The sequence below is a fragment of the Bos indicus x Bos taurus genome, chromosome 19 (assembly GCF_003369695.1).
Source record: "Bos indicus x Bos taurus breed Angus x Brahman F1 hybrid chromosome 19, Bos_hybrid_MaternalHap_v2.0, whole genome shotgun sequence".
In the NCBI taxonomy this organism is placed as follows: Eukaryota; Metazoa; Chordata; class Mammalia; order Artiodactyla; family Bovidae; genus Bos; species Bos indicus x Bos taurus.
This window is the reverse complement of record NC_040094.1, coordinates 19,268,939-19,270,200: the sequence shown is the minus strand read 5'-3', so window position 1 is coordinate 19,270,200 and position 1,262 is coordinate 19,268,939.

Here is a 1,262-nt window from a genome sequence, read left to right as displayed (position 1 = left end):
CACGTGCCGACGTCACGAGCTCCCTAAGTTCCGCCTTTTCCGCTTCCGCCGCCTCCACCATTGGACAGGGCTTCCCGGCTCTTGAGGCCGCTGTCGCCTCCTGGTGGCTGACTGTGAGGTTGCAGCGAGTACCTCCTCTACTCTAGTACTCGAGGTCTGGAGTTGAGGCGCGGGGCTAAGATGGGGGCGGCGCTAAGTTCGCGCACTGATAGACTTGGGCTGGGACCCGGAAAAGCGCCTCCCGGTCTGGAGGTTTACCTGAAAGGGGTCTGAAATGCATTTTCTGCAAGATCCTGTCTCCTTTTATTCTGCTTTCCAACACTAAGAACCAAAATACAAACACCGCAAGGGGGAAGGATAGAAAATATGGTAAAATTGTAGTAAGCATTTCAAAGAGGAGTGATGAAAATTGTAGGGGGCGCTAAAAATGGTTCAGGCTTTCCCAAACACTATGCCTTTGCATTCGACGAGATTTGGTAAACTAGTATGGCACCCCACTCCAGTACTTTTGCCTGGAAAATCCCATGGACGGAGGAGCCTGGTAGGCTGCAGTCCATGGGGTCGCTAGAGTCGGACACGACTGAGCGAACTCACTTTCACTTTTCACTTTAATGCATTGGAGAAGGAAATGGCAACCCACTCCAGTGTTCTTGCCTGGAGAATCCCAGGGATGGGGGACTCTGGTGGGCTGCCGTCTACGGGGTCGCACAGAGTTGGACACGACTGAAGCGTCTTAGCAGCAGCAGCAGCAGCAGTGTGATAACACTGGTTTTTCATGTGCCAATTAGATCAGATCAGATCAGTTGCTCAGTCGTGTCCGACTCTTTGCGACCCCATGAATCACAGCACGCCAGGCCTCCCTGTCCATCACCAACTCCCAGAGTTCACTCAGACTCAAGTCCATCGAGTCAGTGATGCCATCCAGCCATCTCATCTTCTGTTGTCCCCTTCTCCTCCTGCCCCCAATCCCTCCCACCATCAGAGTCTTTTCCAATGAGTCAACTCTTCGCATGAGGTAGCCAAAGTACTGGAGTTTCAGCTTTAGCATCTTTCCTTCCAAAGAAATCCCAGGGCTGATCTCCTTCAGAATGGACTGGTTGGATCTCCTTGCAGTCCAAGGGACTCTCGAGAGTCTTCTCCAACACCACAGTTCAAAAGCATCCATTCTTCGGTGCTCAGCCTTCTTCACAGTCCAACTCTCACATCCATACATGACCACAGGAAAAACCATAGCCTTGACTAGACGAACCTTTATTGGCAAA